Genomic DNA, 21,697 nt, shown 5'->3' with positions numbered 1-21,697 from the left:
AGAGCTGAGAACTGGTGCACATTCTGCTGTGAGCAGGAAGCCAATCACAAAGTGCCCTTCTGGGGTGGGCCAGAGAACTCACATTGCAGAAAATCAAGGAGCAGGCCAGAGTCTCAGGAATCTGTGGCTATTAATCTTATAGTTTGCTGTTTAGTTCAAAATCAAATGTCTAAAGTGTCTTAAATAATAAATTATTCCTTTGAATGGGGTGTTTTGGAGGTGGAGACCACAAGGAAGATGAATGTGTGTGTTAATGATTAAGCAGAAACCAGAATAAACCTAAAAACAATTTGCAGAAAATATCCCTGTGAGAATACCTGCAAGCGCAGTCAAGGAGTCTAATGAGAAACAAAAGACTAAAATAAAGTTTCAATCAGAATGAAAATGAACCCTTTTGAGACTGGGATTGGAGTAGGCAAAATAATGCTCCTCTTAGCCCCCAAAGATGTTTAACTCCTTGCCCTGAACACATGATATATTACCTTATATACAGCAATGTAGAGTATGGTACGGTATCGTGGGGTTTTGCAGACAGCCTATCAAAGTGGGCAAGGAATCTTAAAAGTGCAAGAGTAAGGCAGAAAAGCAGAGAACCAGAGAGATGGCAGGTGAGTGAGACTCAGCCTAGTGCTGCTGACTTTGAAGACAGAGGAAGGTGATGAGCCAAGGATATCAGTGACCTCTGGAAGTTGGCAAAGGCAAGGAAATGGATTCTTCCCTAGAGTTTCCAGAAATAATGCTGCCTTATCAATGTCTTGATTCCTGTCCAGTGAGACCAGTTTTGGGTTGCTGATCTTTTAAACTGTATGATAATAAATTCATGTTGCTTTAAGTCCAGGATTGCGGTAATTTGTGAAAGAAGCAATAGGAAAATGAGAGGGAGCACACTTTCTTTGTGGTCCACTTCTTGTAATAGAATCTAATACTAAATGATCATCTCCCCTAACCCTCCAAAGTCTGAAAGGATGAATGAATGAATACATGAACACATAAATGATGGGGCTCTTTGCCTAGGACTCTTCAAAATAGTGTCACTACTTTGCTATTTGAATTTATTATTTTTTTTCATAAACCTTCTTTGTTTAGGAACATATAACATCACCAGGATGACAGTGAACCCCTAAAGGACAGGAGGAGTCTTCTCTTCCTTAGAGTCCTTAAATCAAGCTGGGCTGGGGAGATGGAATTTTCTCCAGTGTGAGGCCCAGCAGGGGTGTGGCAGGGTGACCTGTAGCACCACTAATGTCACAACCCAGGCTGTGAAATGTTCTTAATCGTCTGACCTTAGACTCTCAGTTCAGGCAAATTAAGCCTCCTCTGACTGCACAGAATGTTCTGGTTAGCAGCAGCGGTTGTGTAACAGTTTACAGTGCACACTTTTGCTTGAGGGAGCTTGCTCGATTCCCTCTGTGTTCCCTTTGCTTCTCTGGGCAGGATCCAGGCCCCATTGGTCTATTTCCTTTTAAGAATGCAACATATCTGTTGCATTCTCTGGGTTTCTCTGGGTTCGTAGTCATCAAAGTGACTGTTTTCCGAGGTGGGCAGGGGACCAGCTAGTGCTACCATCCAGAAAATGTCCTCTGGGCCTAGTGGACCCTTCCCTATCCTCCCAGGAGCGCTTGCTTGTATCCCCTCTCAGATGGCCATGGAAGAGGAGCCTGCTGCCAGTGGTGCAGGAAGGGGACACTGAGGGAATGGCCAGTGGGAGGCAAGGAGAGAAAATGTTTCTACACATGGGTGTGTCTCCAGAGTTAGCGTGGGAGGGAGAGGAGCTGGTAAGACTTTGAATTCTGGTTTGTTAGATTGAATGGGAACTTGGCCTAATGATGAGCCTACCTGGCTTTTGTGTGCTGGTGTGATCCTGACATTATAGCGAATCCTCTCTATGGGGTTAGTAAGCAAGAGCTCTCAGAATCTCTGTTTGTCTATGCATATGCCACTGTTTCAGTGTCAGCTTGGACTAATGTTTTCACGCCCTCAGCTTTCCAATGTTTGAACTTTTCTCAATTTCAGGCCATTTCACTGATCATCTATCTCTAACATACCCTTACTTTCCTTCTGTGAGGCCTTTTAATTCCAGCTGACTTGAGGTAGCACATGGGACACCCATCATGGGGAAGCACTGTTTCTCTTCATTCTCCCTTTCCAAGGGTAGAAGACCTAACTCAGTCTTCTACATAGTTGTTACTTGGTGGATCTAGAGGAAAGAAAGAGTGAGTTCTCACATATGAATGAGGCTCGTGTCAGAATACATTGGAGAAGCAAGTCACTGAAGACAGACCCCACACCTCACCTGTTTACTAGATACACCTGGGGCCAGCGACAGACTTGGCACTTGGTCCGTGCTCAGCGGATGTTGAATGTGTTCTACTAGCCATTAACACAGAGTTTCAGAGTCATCTTTCATTATTTTTCCCCACTCTTGTAGTTGTACCTGTAAATACTTTTACATCTGTCTCCTTTACATTCCCACTGCTATTTTAATTCAGACCCTGCTTATTATTATACCTGAAGGGTCACAAAAACTCTTTACCCGTTCTTCCGGCCTTCTTGTTTTCAGTGTCATCTTACTCTTCCTGCTTCCTAGGCTGCTTTGTGAATTATGAACTGATCACATGTCACCCCATTGCTGTGTGTGAGTGTATATATGCGAGTGTGTGTATTCCTCAACCTGGGAATAAGCCTCTTCACAAGATATTCTGGGTGTAACTCTCAAGACATGACCTCCTTCTGCCATTTGCTGTAATCGAATGTACCACTCATTATTCCACTAATATTCTGTGTCTTTTTGTCCTCATGATCTCTGCTCCTGGAATGTCATATCCATCAGCCAGTGCTCAGTTTGAATGTTGCCTTGCCTCATTCAGAGGCAGAGGGATTGGAATGTTAGAGCTGACAGGTTCCTTGGAATCTTTCAGTTTCTGCCTCCTCACTCTATATGCGGGAAAACCGAAACCTGGGGAGATGGCTGGGTTTGTTAGATCAACATTATAACCAGGACTAAACCAAGATCTTGCTGTAAGTCACTGCTCTTTCTGTATGACCAGTGCCCTTCACTCACCTTTAGTAGCTTGTCTTATGACATTTTTACATTTCATTTTGCTTTACCATTTCTTGTAATTATCTAGTCATGTCACTCTGAAGACAGAAATCATGTCTTCGTCATCTTAGTATGTCCTTTACCACTTACAACCAGCCTCCTGGAGGAACGGATGGCTGGCTGGATGACGAGATGGATGCATGCATGCATGAATAATTGAATAATTATTGATGTAGCAGTTCTTCAGGAATGTGCTCAGGTGTACTAACAGCCCCACAGCAGACTTTATCTGCAAATGCGTGTATTGTATAGCATAGCTGCAGGTGTGGCTTACTCATTTTCTGTTGTAAGGAGAAAAAGTTTATTGGAGAGCACTGGATGAGGGATATACCCGTCCAGGTGTGTATACTAATACTAATAAACACGACTCTTTGTTTGTTTCAGATCCTGTGTTAAGTACTCTGGGTATATTACCATGTTTAATCCTCACAGCAACATTATGAAGCAAGTGTTCTTATTATCCCCAATTTACAAGCACTTAAAGCAGTTGAGTATCTTGTCAAGGAAATTGAAGAGGTAGAATTTGAACTCAGACGTTACTGACTCAGAAGCTTGGGCCTTTCTCTACTACGCAGAGCCAGATGTCTGGGGTGTAGCTGGGTGCAAGGTCTTGAAAAGCAGAGCTCCTGTATTGGAACTCAGTTAGGCCCCTATTTCCTGAGTGGGCAAATCACTTAATTTGGCTTCTCAGTTTACTCTATGGTTTAATGGAAATAATAGAATCTTCTTAGTAGGAGTGCTATGAAAATTAATGACTGCATATGAAGTGGTTTAAGGTAAAGACTCTCAGATAAAAGGAGCTGGAGGGAGGGAGTTTAGAGTGCTGTTAGGGGAAAGTGAGGAACTGCAGTTTATTCTATTCCCATGGACTAGTTTGAAAGCGGGAAATGTATCTAAAAAAAAATCCAGCTTCCAATCAATTTGCATTGATTTGTATTGAAGAATTCTGGGGGAAACGTAGAACCTGATAAATTATTTCTAGATTTCATCTTCACACATTTATGAGCATTTTTTAAGCTCTATATTATTTTAAAAGAAAGTTACTGTTATGAATTAATAACATGGTAATTAAATACCACTGGGAACCAAGGGCAAAAATACCACGTGGTCCTGACCTTTGAGCCAGCCTGGCTTCTGCACTGGCAAACTCAGTGAGCTGCTTTGCTCTGTCTGCCTGTGCTCGGCTGTGGATTTGGGCAGGGGATGGAAGAAGAGATCTCTTTATGTCACTGTGGTCCCCTCTTCTCCAGCCAGGAGTGTCTTTTTTTTTTTTAAGATTTATTTATTTTTATACAAGAACCAGGGCACAGGCCAGATATGCGAGAGGGTGAGAGGATTCACCAGAGACGGAGTGGGGAACAGAACAGGCAGACCAACTGAAATACACTGCTGAGGGGAGCAGCGGGCAAGACAGGAGAGGTCTGCTGCGCCATGTGGGATTCTCACTGGCTGGCTGGGATTGAACCAGCGCTGCAGAGGCTGCGGACAGCTTCACAGTGTGGCGCTCAACCGCCTGCGCCACCAGGGAGGCCCCAAGTGTCTTGGTGTGATTTTCATGGGTAGGACTCCTGGCCTGGGTCACCAGATTGTCCACGGCCACCATACCTGCTCCACTGAAGCAATGAGCACACATCCACACAGCTTCTTCTATCCCAGCCAACTAGTGCTGATTTTTCACATGTACTTCCCCATCCATTCATTCGTTCATCAAATATTTATGGAACATCAGTACTGTGTCAGATGGTGTTCTAACATTGGGGATATAACAGACATGATCTCCACCCTGTGGAGTGATTCACCGTCAAGTAATCATACGGTGAAATAATTACTCCATGATAAGGGATGACAAGTGTGATGAGAAAAAGTAGAGGGAAGTGGGAAAATCTATGACAAAAGAACATGACCTTGTGGGGGAGGTAAGGAAGTTTCCCTGAGCAAGTGATTTTGAGCTGGGACTGCAATATGAGGAATTCCTTGTGTTTGTGGTGCCAGTTTCTATGCCAGGTGTGTGGGAAATGAGATGAATAGGGCCCAGGTGGTAGCAGCACATGCCTGACCTCAGGCTGCTTCCACTCTGGTCAGGTCACTGCACAGCAGCAAGAGCACAGATGGAACCCGGGGGAGACAGAGTGCAAGGGGTGGACAGCTGGGGAGTTTCAATGGGAAGCATGGGCACTGCTTGCAGTTTCTGTCTGCAGTATGAGCGGGATTGGCAGATGCGAGGACATTCTACGGAGGGGGGACACCTTGGGCTGAGGTTGTGTAAGGGCTGAGATTGCTGAAGCACCCTTTGGAAGAAGCACGAGTAGCTTTTCAAATCAGGAGTTTAGGGATTTGTTGGGCAGACAAGAGGAGACAGGAAAAGAGGAGGGTGTCCGACAAGGAAGGGAAGAGATTTGTGAATCATGCTAAGGAATTTGAACTTGATCCTCTTTAATGGGGGAAATTGTCGAGGGGTTTTAATCGAGAGTGGGGAGTGAAGTAATCAGATTTGCCCTAGACAAATGTCCCTCTGGCAAGAGTGGGCTGGGGGGGACACAGAGCCAGCCAGAAAGCTCACACAGAAGGCACCGAGTGCAGAAAGGAGAGAGGGCATATTTGGGAGTGACATTTTGAGTCAGGGTGACTGATGGGGCTGGGAGGATCAAGAGGGCAATCAAGGAAAAGATTCTTTATCCTGTTCTCTGGGAAGTGACTCTGAAGTGTCACTTAAATAACAAATTCCTTTACCAACTGAACTTTTTGTCTTGCCTCCTCTTAAGATTCCACCTGCAATATGTGGCTGTGAGGAATACAACAGCCTTTCCTGATGTGTTGGTTTAGTTTTTCCAAGCATCTTTGACCATTTCCTTTTTTTATAGAACACTTATTAACATCCAGAGTTGTCTTCTTAGAACTAAAAGCTGAATATGTCCATCTTTGCTTAAAATCACTTGGTTATTTTTGCATAAAGTTCAATTTCCTAACTTCATCTTGAGGTCCTCCTTAAACTAGTGCTTGGAAGACGTTTCTGGAATGACCTCATTTGTAGATCTTCTTTTAGGGAAATTTCAAGTCTTTTGTCCATTTTATTTGATTGGTTTTCATCTTATTATGGAGATGCAGGAGTTCTTTATATATCATGGATCTAAATATTTTGTCAAATGCAAACATTGACAGTCTTTCAGTCTGTGTCTTGAGATCATAGGAGTATGTGGGCATTTGGGGAGGAAATACAGTGAATTGAATCTTGTTTAGATTGAGTTTGAAATAGCTGAGGAATATTTAGGAGCAGACCCAATAGAGACTGTCTTGGTTAAGTGTTTATATTTTCTTAAGAGGAAAATATCCTGGCTATTGTCAAGATCTATATGCCTTAACTGTCAACATCCTGGTCGTCATTTGAGTGTGCAGTCAGATACCAAAACTTAGAAACCTTTACTACCTAATCTTGCAAAGAACTTGGTTGTGAGAAATAATTATATAGAATGATGTTCTTGAATAATTTGCAGCAAATCTATTTCCTTAGATGTTCAGCTCTTCACTTTTCATCAACTATCACACTAAAGTCGCATGTTTCAGACTGTTAAACGCTCATGTTACTGAATTAAGTTTTGGCATTATGGCTCAGCTTTCTAGGAGACCATTTTAGGTCACATCCAGGTGAATCATTGATTCTTGGAGACGGATGGAGTCAGGACTTCCTCCAAAATATCATAGTCAGAATCTCTTTTAGAAGTTCCTTTTAGGGTCAAAGTAGAAGAAAGGATTTTTCTTGGGCATCTGGCTTGGTTTTTATGTAATGGATGTGGTTAATCTGGCAACTATACTATGTATGAGATAAAGTTTAGAAACTTCAACTTGTATACTACTCTATGTGGATTACATGGGCTATCTATCTCTGACTTTACAAGTTTCCTACCTGTATTTTCCCTTTGACATTTAAGTCTTGTATTGAAATGTGTACTTTGTGACCTGTCTCAAGTCCTCCATGGAACAAGGTGAGGAATTTATAGAAAGCTCAGGGGCCTTCCTGGTGGTGCAAGAGGTTAAGTGTCAGCACTATGAAGCTATCTGCAGCCACTGCAGCAGGAGTTCAATTCCTAGCCAAGGAGGTGACCCACATGGCACAGCAGACCTCTCCTGTTCTGCCCACTGCTCCCCTCAGCAGTGTGTTTCGCCAGTCTGCCTGTTCTGTTCCCCACTCTGTCTCTGGTGAATTCTCTCACTCTCCCGTGCCTCTGGCTTGTACCCTGGGTCTTGTATAAATAAATAAATTTAAAAAACCCAAAAACTGAATATTCTAGACTGATGACCTTGTTGTGCTTAGTGGACTAGGAAATAGTGAGGAGCTGAGATATTTGGAGATTCAGAGTCAGAGGTGAAAGTTGGGTTCACAATTGTGGGAAATGGGGGAGGCATAGGATGAGGAACCTGAGGGAGGAGACTGGGCTGTGTTGGGAGCCACTGTAATGACTCCTCCCTTACGCCTCACACCGGCGAGACTTTCTCCAGACAGAAGGGAATCTGACAGTAGAGTGTGTTTTTATTATCTATAGAAACATCCATCAGAGGGAATGTGGATCCACAAAACCCACATTTACCTGGCCATTAAAATCTTCTCCTTCAAGTCTTTTTCCAGGGTTAGTTGGCAAGGACTCAAGAGGATTCATGTTCCTGCTTCTTCTGGCCCTTTGTTGGAGTTAACAATGATAATAAGTTGTTCAAAAAAGAGGTGCTGGAAAGGAGAACTGGCTAACTTCCTAGCTTGGGTGACAACCCCTGTAGACTTGAAAAACACTACCCGTCCCTGTGACTACTTCTATCCTGTCCTCACCTGGTACCCTGGGTCCATCTGGATCCTTCCAGACAACCACTTGTGTCATGTCACCTTTGGCCAGACTCTTGTGGGAGAAGAGGTTGTGCTTGGAACTTCTGGCTTCGACCAAGCCCCTCTAGGGAGTGGGACCAAAGCACCCCTAGGAAGGTCAGCACCCAGCACTGCTTGCTGCTTAGCCATGCTTTTGGCACAGAGCTGGCTTCTGGGGTCTCTGCTCTCAGGTTGTTTGGAGCCTGGAGCAAGGCACTTTTTATCCCCTGAGTAAAAATTCAGATAGAAGGTTGTACATAGGTTTTTTTTTTTAATCCATGGTCCTCAGGGCATCTCCCAGATCTGAGGTGACTGTCGTCCAGATGCTTTGCTGGACATCTATTTGTGCTGAGCGGACCTTGATGCCCTCTTTGCCCCATGGCTGCCCCAAACTAAAGCACGTGTTGCCTTTCTCCTGACAGCGATCCTTAAGAGCCACAGGTTTTCTCCAGCACAACACTGTAGGCCAAAATGTCCTAGACAAACATCGGCTAAGGATGTAATGAAAGCCCTGGCATTTGCATTGTCCACTCTCTGCTCACGGTTGCTGTGGTGATTCATCTGCATGGAGCATGACGCTTCAGTTGCTTTAATGACGTATTTTATATGAATGCAGCCCGAGGTGACAGGTGTAACTCCCTGGCTTTTATGGAAACGTTACCTGTAACGTTTGTGCTCTTCAGAAAAAATTATTCCACCCTGAGGGAATGTAGATTTAGGTCTGAATGAATTCGAGTAACATTAAATTACCCTTTGGGAGCATGCTTTACTGTTCACCAGGGACCCAGTAGAAAGCCTGCCACACAGTAGGGGCAATGTCAATGCTGAGTCTGAACAAATAGAAAGGAATCCAGGCCTCTGGACAGGATTCTAAAGGACTGTGGGCTTTATAGAAGCTACAGAATTTCAGAAGGAAGTGCTCTGTCCTCTTGTATTGCTGACTAGGTGCTTCTGTCTCCATGCAGATGCCATCTGGGACATGTGGAGTTGTTGCTCTTCATCTTGCAGGAGTGAGAATCACTGTTTTCTTCTTATAGAAGTTGGAAAAGAAACTTTGCCTCTCTGTTTTGGAGGGTGCATAGGGCTTGCTGACCTCTGCTTTTGCAAGGTGGTCAACCCTGAGGTCACCATCACATAATCACCCATGACCTTCAGAGTCCCCTGGGGTCTGTGCTCAGTGGCTCTTGCCGAGCTCTGTTTTGGATTGTCTGGGGCAGGGTGCCATGCATTGAGAAATACAGGGCCCAAACTTTGCAGTTGAAGCTGAAAAGAGTCAGATTCATAAGACTAAGACTAAGAGAAAGAATGGCCTGCAGCTGGGAATTGAAAAAGCTGGCAACGGGCAGCAATGAAAGGCATGCTTCTTGTTGCTGCCCTGCATTGGCTGTGTGCGCCACACTCTGGGTGCCAAGCATGCTAAGTGATGTTCACTTCTTCAATGCCTGCTAGGTGCCAATCCCCATGCAGTGTGCTGAGAATACAGACATGAGTAAGAAATAGTTCTTGCCCTGTGAATTCAAAGGCAGGTGATGTGAGCAAACAGAAACAAACCGACTTGTATGTGTGGAGAACAATGGTTCAGTAAGTCAGCGTGAACCTAGTCTACCGCGTCATGGAATAAACCTAGTACCCTGTTGCTACAATTTATTGAGCATGTGCCATGGACTGGATTTTGTCTGACATAAGCTAAGTGCATTCAGCACAAAAGCCCTATAAGGCAGGTGAGGAAAGAGGACTAGGTTGTTAATACAGTTTGCACAAGGCTGCCACTAATCAATAGCAGAGCCAGATGTAGCTGCCAAAAGCCATTTTTTTTAAAGATTTATTTATTTATGTCTACAAAAACTGGGGTACAGGCCAGAGGTGTGGGGGGTGAGAGGATTCACCAGAGACAGAGTGGGGAACAGAACAGGTGATTGACTGAAACACACTACTGAAGGGAGTAGTGGGAGAGTCAGGAGAGGTCTGCTGTGCCTTGTGGGTAGCTCCCTGGCAGGAGATGGAACTCGTGCTGCAGTGCCTACGTATAGCTTCATAGGTTGCATCTTAACCCCCTGCACCACCAGGGAGGCTCCCAAAGGCCATGTTCTTAAGAGCTATACTAGAGAAGTCTTTCTAGAGAGAAGAGACCTAATACTTAATAGGGCCCTACAATGTGGGGTGCACACAGTTGCGTGTTATGACATTTCCAGGGGTGTGTAAAGAGAAGAGCTCTAAGCGCTCCATGGCCAGACACTCTAGTCCAGATGCCATGGTCCCTTGGTCAGCACCTGTGTCCTGCTGGGATACTGATTTCTTCCACCTTCCCATGGCTGGCCTGGCTTCATCATCTCTAGTAGGTCTGCCCCAGTGTGCTCACAGTATAGATTGTGGAAGGGTCTGGTTCTCGATGTCTGCAATTCCACAGGTCACTGATGCTATGCAGACAGCAGCTCTTTCAGTCCAAGGTGATTGTGGATTGAGCTTTGCTTTTCCATCTTCTGACCACTTTTGAATGTGAGCTAGGTCCACCTCCCCGGCCTTTGGACCAAATGGGTCAGGCAGGCAGGTCAGCACTGGAAGAAAGCACCATCTGCTGGCACAGGATTTACAGTCTCTAGTTCCTCATGGTCCATTTGCCTTCCCACGGACTCGCATCGCACACATTTGCACAACACTGGGGTTTCAGTTGAAGACACCCTTCTTCACTTCCTCTCCTGAAAAACGGTCGTGTTTCATGTCCCAAGAAGCATTGCAGCTCCAGCATTTGCCACGTGTCCTGGGTGGTCCCTGGGGCCTTGACTTGAAGATGGGTTGCAGTGATGGCTCTTAGTCAAAGTGCAGTTTTCATTGACTTTTTTTTATAGTTATCATTTGCAGTCAATTAAACATTTTTTTTCTTTTACTTGGTTTATCAAAAACAGGAAGTCAAAGGTATGACTACTCCTCCTGTGAATCAACAGAGAAACTTTTTTTATGTGTGCCCATGAATATGCAGTCTCGGGCCTGGAGACTCGGCCTTACCCTCTGCTGTAGGAGTGGGGGGTTGCAGGCTGGACCCTGGGCTGGTGAGCAGGCAGGAGTGGGAGGCAGGTCAGCTGTGCCTGCTGCTGTTACAAAGTAAGGCTGGGAGGTGCTGCATTGAGAGACACACTGTGCTCCCAAGTGATGGGGGCGGAAACCAGGACAGGAACAGGTGGCTTCATTCCAGGGGTGTTACAAATAAGGTGACAGGCGAGTGCTGGCTAGCAGATGGTGCACTTCAGTGGCAGTCAAGCTGGAAAAATGATTCTGGCCTTGTGGGAGCTGGTGAGAGGGGTGGCAGGGTTGGGGAGTGGTGGGTGGAGAAGATGGGGCTCAATCCAACATCTTGTGCTAGATTAAACACACGCACTATTGTTGCACGGACTCAATCAGCTGCGCCAGTTCTGTGTGGTCCTGAGTCATGGGTCACTGATTTGTGATTAGCAAAATGTATTTTGGTGTTAACCAGTGAGTTACAAGTTACAAGGAAAACGGACTGATGTTTCCAAGCCATCCCATGATATCACTGGGATTGGAAGACAGTCCTTTCTTGACTATTGAGATGGCTGGTTGGCAGAGAGGAGCCATTCAGCATGATCTTGTTCAGACAGACTGGTCAGTGTGCCCCCGGGAGTATCTACCTGTCACTCCTTCCCAGGGAAGAGCGAGATAAATACAGAGAATGTTTGAGGATCTAGAAACAAAAGGTCCTCTGTTGCAGAAGCTGTTCTTCCACTATCCCCTGTCCAACATAAATAGCCTTTTCTGCTACTGTTTGGGGGCTGAGGAAGCGTGGCAGCATGTGACCTGATTGGGCTAATCACTCTCCTCCCCACCAGCTGCCACCTGGAACCTGGGCTCATACCAGCCTTGAGCTTCCCTGGAAGCACCTGCTGTTTACATGCTGGACTTTCTTTCTGTAAAACTATTCATTGGGCACCTGTTCCCCTCGGCGGCAGCAGCTCCACCCACCTACGTGGGTGGCTCTTGAGGGCCATCCCTTTGCTGATGTCCTTTGTGGTCCTTGCCTTTGTCCATCTCTACATTCTTTCATGAAGATTGTACTGAGGACCTATTATGTGGTGAGCACTTGTGGGATGAGAGGTGGTGCAGAGTTGAGAGTGTCTATCTGTGGCCAGGAGCTGCTTTAAGGCCAGTGGGAGGGAATGCAATATAAGTCTGTCTGTGCAATAGCTAGAGATTCCCAAATAGCAAATGGAATTAGAGGGGATGGTGTAACCTAAGAGACACTTAAGTAAGTAGTTTGTTTCATTTGCTACTGGACCTAATGGTTACACTGAGCCTGAAGCCCTTTCTATAACTTTTAGTCATTTATCCAGGTCTCTCCCTCTAAGCCACATAGTAGATTATGATTCCTTCCATAGTGATTACATTTTGCTTATGTGAAGATGACTGGCTTCTTCTCCAAGGCTCTGTCCCTGTTTTGGCTGCTCCCTTCTGGATAGAGTTTCGTTTCTCAATGATTGTATTCAAGTGTGAAGGCCTGAAGTCCATACAATATTCTGGGTTTTGCTGGAAAGAAAAATAAAAAGGATAAAAAAATGAGGACTACTGAACATAATAAAGAAGAGCCTGACATATATTTCCACTTTCTGGTGTGTTTATGCCAGAAAGTTTGATGAAACTACCTGACCTCCATCTCTGGGCATGCACTGTGGCCATCAGCTTCTATAGTCAGTCCTGACATCTATTTGAACTTCGTCGATTAGCCATGGCCTCAGCACCTATGGTGCTCTTCCATTTCTAAGTAACTTCCTAATCTAATCATATATGTGGCATTTTCTCTGCATCAAAGCTACAAGCAAATCCTGTTCTGATGCAGATAGCAGCAGGGAGGGCTGTCGGTGCAACCCAGCTGTAGCTGTCATTTACAGTCTAGGCGAATAGTGCTCAACCTGAAGAGTTCATGTTACTGTGCTGAGAAGTGCACAACCTATGCAGCTTTGTCTGGCTCAGATCACTCATGAAATCTGCCTCTAAAGCAAACCCCAAGAATCCTGTTTCTTTCTTCTTGGGAAAGTCTATCAACATGTCAGAATTTACCTATCATAGGTATAATACATGGGTATTTGGCATCTATTTCATCTATCCATATCCCAGAATCCTTTGAAGCTAGGGCTCTGGATGCAAAGCAGGTTCCCCAGTTAGAGGCACTCATGCAAGATTCAAAAAGGGGAAATACAACAAAAGTCAGATTTCTGAAGCCTTGGCTCTGAAGTCTTAAAGATGCTGTGATTTTCTGCAGCTAAATTCTATTGCAGTCATCATCTCATGTGAGTAAAAAGGCAGTTGTAACAGCATGCTGATGGTTTCCAGATCAACAGTCCTGGGCTCTGTTCTGGAACTCAACCATTCCTGTGGCAGCCTATTGACTGTCCACTCTCTATTTGGGGTACAGGGAACTTCTTTCCTTGGGACTCAAGTCACCGGTATCCTACCAGGAGTTATACCTGGAGATCCATCCTATAGCTATCCTTCTAGTCCTTCCAATAATCTTGTAGGCACTGAAATTTCTGCATCAATCTCTTTATTTAAAACAGCTAGAATACTTTGTTTCCTGCAACTAAGCCCTGACAGCTGCATTTCTGAAAAGTGATTTCAACTCTTTAACTATAAAGAATAACTGTAAGAAAGAAAAAAATCAAAATCAACAAACAACTATGAACCAGAGACACATTATGGGGGGGCGGGAAAAGGAGGGCTTGGGGTCAAAATAAGGGGGTTGCAATTGTATGGGGAATATAAAAAATAAAAATAAAATTAAAAAAAAGTGTCTTAAAGATGACTACATTAAAACTTGAGTTTTGATTCTGTCTGTTGCTTATAGACTTATACTTGTGTCTTTGAACAAGTCATTCAGCTCTTAAGTTCTTTTATTTATCAAATTAAGCAAATAATGCCTGCTTTGCCAATGTTAGTATAAGTGGAGAGAATGACTGTGAAAATGGGCTTTAAGTAATAAAAATGTGAATGGCATCTTATCTCCCCAGTCTAATATACCTCATAAACCCCAATCTCTTTTTTTTTTGTACAAAGTATCAATTAGAAAACATCGATATATCATAAAGTGAGAAATTATGTCAATTGTCCTCACTCAATTTTCTTTAGGATTCCTTATGACTCTTTTCTTGAGACTCTGGAGAGACAGTTGACATTTATGCCATAATTACTAAGTGAATTAGTGGAAAGTTGGTTAGGTGAAGGGACCTTTCAAATTAAGATGACTATCAAGATAGACATTAGTATTACCTAACATTTGAACTTTGTGATTCACAAAAATATCCTTCGAAAGAGAAAACAGTTTATAAAGCATAAATAAATACATATTATGGAAATAAAAGATAAAATAATCCCATGTTGAGGGCAGACCCTTCACCCTCCTATCCAATAGCTATTGAAGATCTGCTATGTGCAAGGCTTTCACTAAACAGTGGGGTCCTATGCTAGATGTTAAATATATTACAGAAAGTTTACTGTTCATAAATTATATATCAGTTAACCCAATTAAATAAAAAGACACAGCAGTAGATGTAATGTAAATTACTTTCCATTCCTAAAAATGCCCATTTGCTCTATCTAACAGGCCCACAGCACAGTAAGCTATTATTCAATCCTCTGTACAGATAATTTCTTTGCCAGCTTTACTGCTACTCCTCTGTTCTGTTCATCTCTGCCTACACAACTCTTCGTGTCTTTCTTCAGGCCTTGATCAGAGATCATCTACTCTGAGAAGGCATTCTTTTTTTTTTTTTTAAAGATTTATTTTTATTTATTTATTCATACAAGCACTGGGTACAGTCAGAAGCGCGGGAGGGTGAGAGAATTCACCAGAGCCAGAGCGGGGAGCAGAGCAGGCAGAAGGACCGAAGTACACTGCTGAGGGGAGCAGCGGGCGGCAGGAGAGGTCTAGCGCGCCATGTGGGACCCTCCTCTGGTGGCCGGGGAGCAGCCGGGGATCGAACTGGCGCTGCAGAGGCTGTGGGCAACTTCGCAACCTGGCGCTCAACCGCTGCGCCACCGGGGAGGCCCTGAGAAGGCATTCTTGAATCTCTAGGTCTAAATGAACCCTTCTCTCGGCTATCACAGTCATGCATATACATATGTTTTCTCTAGTATGAGTCGTTTTTCTGTCTCATGTTAATTTGGTTTCTTTTTTTTAAAAGATTTATTTATTTATACAAGAACCAGGGTACAAGCCAATTGTGTGGGAGGGTGAGAGGATTCACCAGAGACAGAGCGAGGAACAATACAGGCAGACTGACTGAAATACACTGCTGAGGGGAGCAGTGGGCAGAACAGGAGAGGTCTGCTGTGCCATGTGGGTATCTCCACGGACAGCGGGAATTGAACTGGCACTGGAGAGGCTGTGGACAGCTTCACAGCACTGTGCTCAACAGCCTGCACTACCAGGGAGGACCTGTCTCATGTTAATTTGTTTCAATTATTTCATTTTTTATTCATTTAGATATATAAGGACTTATACATTTTAATTTGCTATTTTAGTAAACAGAACCTGGAACAGGATAGTAGTAGGTAGTGAATAAGTCTGCTGAATTCAATTTTGATTGAATTCTACATACATTTGACTGTTTGAGTTGTTGAAAGAGTCTGAAAATCTACTACTGGTGAAGCTTAGCAAGCATTGAAACCCTAATCTTAAACTTTCCTCTAGTTCATGCCCTTGTCCTCACTTTCCTCCTTCCCTGGCCACATGAACAAGTGAATATCTATCTTGTTTGAAGCAGATAATATATTAAAAATCATCTTTTTAACTTTAGACTAATTATATCTAGTGTCAATGACATGAAATTTTAGAGAGGAATAATAGGTGTGATCTGTAAACAATAGCCCTGTGCACATTATTTTATCAATTTTTGGGATGAATGTATCACCTAAAATTAAGGAAGAGAGGGAGAAGAGTACTAGAAAGATAAGAAAAAGGGCCATTTAAGAAAGTCTAGAAGGTCTGCAACTACTTGCCTAAAGAAGTGAAATCTGAGGGGTCATTCAAAAAAGACCATTAATGCTCTACATGGAAAGTCTGGCATACATTGGTATAGAGTATTAAAATGTCTAATTTGGGCCTCCCAGGTGATGCAGCAGGTTCAGTACAGTGTTGTGAAGCTGTCCGCAGCCTATGCAATGCCAGTTCGATTTCCAGCTGATACCCACATGGTGTGGCCATGGTGTGGTCTAGACCTCTCCTGTCTAGACCGCTGCTCCCCTCAGCAGTGCTTTCGGTCCGCCTGCCTGTTCTGCTCCCCGCTCTGTCTCTGGTGAATCCTCTCACCCTCCCATGCCTTTGGCCTGTACCCCAGCTCTTGTATAAATAAATATTAAAAAAAAGGTCTAATTTATTTTCACATGTGTCATCTCATTACCTTTACAATAATCCTGTGCAGTACAGAGAGCAAGTGCTATTGTCTCCAGTTTGCTTATAAAGAAATTCATTCCAGTAATAAGTCTCCTAGATGTCTTTGGACATACCAAATTTTGTGTTAATGATGTAGAGAAATATGTCTTTCTGAAAATTTATTAGCTGTCACTTTGTTCAGATGTCACTAATGAACTTAAAACCCTTTTGCAGCTTCCCAGTTAGGGTCAGAATCAGCCAATGTTACCCTGGGGCAAACAAGAAAAACAAAATGATTTTCTATGTAATGAGGACTTTGCTCACATGTGTTACAACATTGGCATGAGCGTGGTTTTGAAGTGTTTAAGCTTACTTGAACACTGTACAAAGAGAGAGCTGCTTAACAATTTAGATATCTGTTTTGCTCTCTGCCATATATGTGTGTATGTGTGCTCACGTGCATGTGTGCCTCTCCACACCAAATAGACGCAGAACTGGAAAAAGACAGAGAACTGATCTGAAATGCTCTGGACTGGGTTTGGGTGAGTGAGATTTAAACCTTGTCTACTTTCAGCTTTCTGTCCTCGTGGTATGATGCCAATTAGAAATCAGCAGAACATGCAGTCAGAGGGCAGCAATTGGGAAACAATTCTTTTGTTTTGAATTGAGACACGAAAAACAGAAAAGTATTTAAAATATAGCAGAATTTTTCAATATTAGACATTCACTTGTTTAGCTAATAAATGGGGATTCAAGGACAGAGATGACACAGCTCTTATTTTGAGGTGCTCACTTGGCCTTGAGCTGGTATTAGTAGCTGAATATTACCAGACACAGCAGGAATAGAGGGTAAGGAGGGGTCTAGAGATACTCAGATGGTGATACATACAAGGCGTAATGATTGAGTGAGTGAGGGAGGTGAGGCAGAGGCAGAAAGAGAGGAGAAAATGATGCCTAAGAATTAATCACCAAAGAGGGAGCTTTAGTACTGTCATGATGAGGTATACAATGCCGGAAGAAGTGGAAAGGTTTGAGGTGTCCTACATCCTCAAGCAGAGCTACTCAGAAGGCAGTTACGATTCAGAAGCAAGAAGCAGCAGGGCAGGATAAAGACCTAAGATATATAGATAAAGTGACATTACTCAGAGAAAGAAGCAGGAAATGGATGAAAGGCCCAGTAAGGGATGACCCAAGGTAGGGGGAGAACAGCAGGCAGAAGCTAAGCAGTCCTGTCACTGTCAAACACTGCAGAATGGTCACAAAAGGGTGAGGATGATGAAGATGGATTTAACATTTAAATATTTAAGATGACTGAAATGGAAGTAGTTCCAGAAGCACTGTATGCACCACTAATATTAATAGATTAAGGAGAATGTGGTAGGCAGAATAATGACCCCCCCCATTATGTGCCTATACTTTTCCCTCATGCATGTGAATGTATTATTTTACATGGAAAAGAGCTTTTGCAGTTGTGATTAAGGTACAGATTTTGTGATAGGAGATTATTCTGAATTTTTCTCTTATGTCCAGTCTATCACACGAGTTCTTATAAATGAAAGAGAAGGCAGGAGGAGAAGGTCAGAGGGACTTAAGAGGGAGGAAGAGGGCCTTGAGCCAAGGAATGTGCTGCTCTGTAGAAGCTGGGAATTGTTCTCAGCTTATAGTCATGAAAAAAATAACGACCTCAACCCTACAACTGCAAGCAATAGAAATTTACCAATAACTCCAATGAGCAGGAGCTAGATTATCTTCTAGAGTGTCCAGAAAGGAGCACAACCTATGGACACCTTGATTTTTTTTTTTTTTTGAGACCCGTATAAGACCTGTATCTACAAAACTGTAAGATAATACACTGGTGTTTCAGCCACTAAGTTGGTTGGTGACTTGTTATAGCAGCAATAGGAAGCTAATATGGAGACGTTAGAATTCAACAGTCATGGCAATGACGAGAAAGTCAACAGCTCTTTCAAGTTATTTAATAGATAAAAATCAATGATTATGAAATTTGAAAAGGGATATAATATGACAAGCATTGAAGTGACACTCTTTGGGGTGCAAGTTCTGATGTTTGACTCAGAGATATATCCAGAATTTGACTGTACAGGCCAGTTAATTTGCATGGGTGAAACTGACATGTAAGATCACTAAATTTGTTGCAGGAACTATAACACATCCTTCTCCACCCTTTTGGACTCCATTTCCTAACTAGGCTTAATTTTTTTTAGAGTAGTTTTAGGTTCACAACCAACCGAGAGGAAGATACAATTTCCCACAGGCCCCCCCGACCCCACCATCCACAGCAGGCGTCAGAGTGGTTCATTTGTTACAGCGATGACCCTACTTGACACCACATTATCACCCAAAGTCCATAGTTTACATTAAGCATCACTCTTTGCCATAAACACGCTTTTAAGCCTAAAATAGAGACAAGCCATCAGCACCTTCTGGCGTAGGTTTCCTTTCACCCTGATTTCCCCACTGTAATCACTCTGCAGCCTGTTGGAGTCCACGCGGCGGCTGGTTGGGAGCGTGCGCGTGCAGTCGAAGGCACCTTTAATTTTCCCTGCTCCGTCTCTTTCCATGTCTCCGCTCAGCAGTCCGGCTATTACGATAAGTGCTTAATGTGGGCTCCAGCTTTGTTGTGGCATCATTTAGATGATTGCATGCTGGGCCGACACAAGTCAGAGGCGGCAAACGCATTACAGGCTCATCGTTACCAGCTTGCGGGGGATTCAGTGGATGGAATGGTGGTAAACCTCAGCGCTTCCACTGAGACACCATTCTATTTTGCTCTTTTCTCAGCCTGTCCCGTTCCCTTATGTTCTGTCCCTTGTAAATTCTGTCTCTCTATGTGGCTTGAAGCAAATGGGTAGCCTGTCTGTTTTTTCAGCCTTGCTGAACCCCTGGGAAAAGAGAAATATCAGTTGGTGAAGACATTGTTAATGCCTTCCAAACTAGAAAGGGTTAGGGGCACTTGCAGTGACGACCACAAGCTTTTAAAACCTCTTTTCAATAATGGTATATACATTTCAACATACTTTAAAATTTCTGTGGATATTGCAATTGTTCCAATTATACTCATTTGTTTTTGAAAGAAAGTTGCTGGAAACAAGGTCACCTGTATTTTCTATAAACATGTCCTCAGGGTGCCATCCAATGCACACCACTCATTTCTATTGACACTGTAAAAGTCTATAAATCTAAATGAGCTCTTTTTTTATATATATAAATAATATATATTTTAATAATATATACATTTAATAATATATATTTAATATATATTATATATATTGCATCCATCTAGTTTTCTTTCCCACGCCTTATATGCAACTATTAACATTAAGCATTTCTTTACAATCATTGTTCAATCCAATTATTAGACACACCACAAAGTGCTGGGCCCTGCACTGATAAAAATACTAGCAGTAATTCTTCTAATAGTGATCATTAGAGCAATTGTCTCTCCCCATGCAAGCAGTGCTTTGCAGGGCCAAGCAGGTGTCCATGGACATGTACATGACTTTCTGGCGCATTCATATTCCTCACCCCTACCCCGGAAAGGTACCAAACTCAGCCTATAGCCTTATTCCCAGGAGAAATCCCTTTATCCTGAAGGGGCATAAAATGATGAGGAAAAGGGTGTGGGAGGAGATTGTATTTTGTAGCTGCTTACCCCTAAGACAGCACCCGTATTGGTGTGTGGCCTTCCTGATCTAGCTGTCCCAGGACTCTTATCCCAGGCAGTGACTGGGTCACTCTTTCTTATCATGAACATTTGACAATATGGGCACTTAATAATGCAAGTAAATATACAACTGTGCGTGCATTTACTTTGAATCTTTAGAAGCAAATCCTGCTTATCCATCCCCCTATAAAATTGTCTTCTTACCAGCGACACTAATAATATGCCACCCCTTATTTCTCTTACCTCAGAGTTCTACCATGTTTGAGTCTTGGAAAAAACTGATTTGTGCATGGCTTCAAAAGCTAACATTCATTAACTATTTTAAAACATGAAATCTTCCAGGCAATGAAGATATTTAGTTGAGTAAAACTCTGTTTCTGGGTTCAAGAATCTACCTTCTATGACTTATAAAGCCCTGCTCTCCCCAGGGCCAGTTATGCACCCCAAGGACAGAGTGGGCACCACGAGACCAGTCCTAGGTCCCAAGGACATGCTTCGCAGCTCACTTCCTATTGTGAAAGCCACATGTGCGAAAGCAGGTGGGCCCAGGTGGAGCTTAGAGAGCTGTGGCTTCGTTTTAATTCATGTTGCTCTGAGTGTGGGGCATTTGGTTTCTATGTGTCAGTAAAATGGTTCATCCTGGAGGATTGACTGATGCAAACTGGAGTGAATTTGGCCGTCTGGTCCCATACATACCTTCTCTGAGTGTCAGCACCTCTTGGATGTAGTTGGTGGCTGTAGCCGGAGTGTGGAGTGTAAGCCAAGAATGCTGTCGCTTTGCTCCTCCCCGTTTGACCTGCAGGGTCCTTTGACCTGTCAGGACCACACTGATGTCTGGGAGTGCTTATGGCTGGGGCAGAGCTCTGATGCGCACTGAGTCCCAGGGATGCTGTGGCCCCATAGCATTGCTGTGATGGGACGCAGTGGGCATATCATGAAACATTGTCTTTAAATGTTAAATGTTAAGTGTGTCTTCAAAATGTAAATCATATACATTTGCTTTCTATTCCATTTCTATAATATCTAACGGGACTGGTTACACATTTGGGTGACTATATTAATTTAAGTAATTCCTTTATCATATGTAACTGGCCCATGATATAAGAGCTATTTCATAAATATGAAAACAAGTATTTCCATCAAGAGAAATGACTTTTCTATTCATAGACATGACAGGATGATCAGGGAACACCGCTCGCAGGGACTATGGGGCTACATGTAGGTTGGTCTGAGTAGCTGTGATAACTGCTGAGGAGGAAGATGGTGGGAAAGTGCAGCGGGAAGAAGTCAGGGATGTCTAGGATTGCTTTGAGTGCTCAAGTTCTATGAAGTAGGCTGTGTAAAGGCCGGGGTTTGGGCATCTCTGGGTGAATACTGAGAAAGTGAGATGCATGGGCACAAACCCCTGACAGAACAGATTTTGATAGCTGGTTCAGGCCAGGAATGTGATCCAAAGAAATATGATTTGCCTTTCTTTTCATTGGTTTCTCTTTAGGGAATAATGTAGGCTGGTTTTCGTTCAGCTTGTAACCCCAAAGTACCTTGGGAAATGGGCATTCATTTTTCATTCATTTTGCTTTAGAAGTCGATGTCCTGTCTGGCTATGCCAGCAGGAGCCTTTAGCCCCAGGGCAACCACTCCAGGGTTCATGTCCTCTGTGCCATCTTGGGCAGGAATCCTTCCCCT

General features: G+C 43.5%; 1 non-coding gene across 1 annotated transcript; it reads right to left on the bottom strand.

Moving 5' to 3' along the window:
• Positions 1-20,440: 20,440 nt before the first annotated feature.
• Positions 20,441-20,576, bottom strand: LOC119260020 (small nucleolar RNA SNORA64/SNORA10 family). The gene has a single exon (XR_005128660.1). It is a non-coding gene; the product is annotated as a small nucleolar RNA SNORA64/SNORA10 family (small nucleolar RNA).
• Between the last annotated feature and the right edge of the window lie 1,121 nt (positions 20,577-21,697).

Source organism: Talpa occidentalis, unplaced genomic scaffold (assembly GCF_014898055.3).
Source record: "Talpa occidentalis isolate TD23 unplaced genomic scaffold, MPIMG_talOcc4v2.1 talOcc4.5, whole genome shotgun sequence".
Lineage (NCBI taxonomy): Eukaryota > Metazoa > Chordata > Mammalia > Eulipotyphla > Talpidae > Talpa > Talpa occidentalis.
Note: the sequence above shows the minus strand (reverse complement) of the source record. Positions and strands in the feature narration are given on the sequence as shown.